This window comes from Salvelinus sp. IW2-2015, unplaced genomic scaffold (assembly GCF_002910315.2).
Source record: "Salvelinus sp. IW2-2015 unplaced genomic scaffold, ASM291031v2 Un_scaffold16663, whole genome shotgun sequence".
NCBI classification, from domain to species: domain Eukaryota; kingdom Metazoa; phylum Chordata; class Actinopteri; order Salmoniformes; family Salmonidae; genus Salvelinus; species Salvelinus sp. IW2-2015.
The window spans coordinates 104,379-104,636 of NW_019957698.1; positions in this window are offsets into that span (position 1 = coordinate 104,379).

Below are 258 nucleotides of genomic sequence, written 5' to 3' on the forward strand. Positions count from 1 at the left end.
AGTTGTTCTTCCTCTCCAGTGGTTCTCTCCTCTCCTCCGCAGCGTGGTCTCTCCTCTCCTCTCCAGTGGTTCTCCTTTCTCCTCCCAGTTTGTTCTTTCCTCTCCAGTGGTTTCATCTCTTCTCCCCAGTGGTTCTCTCCCCTCCTCCTCAGTTGTTCTCACTCTCTCCCCAGTGGTTCCTCTCACCCTCCTCCCCAGTGTTCTCTCCTCTCTTCCGCAGTGGTTCTCTCCTCTCCTCGCCCAGCTTGTTCTCTTCTC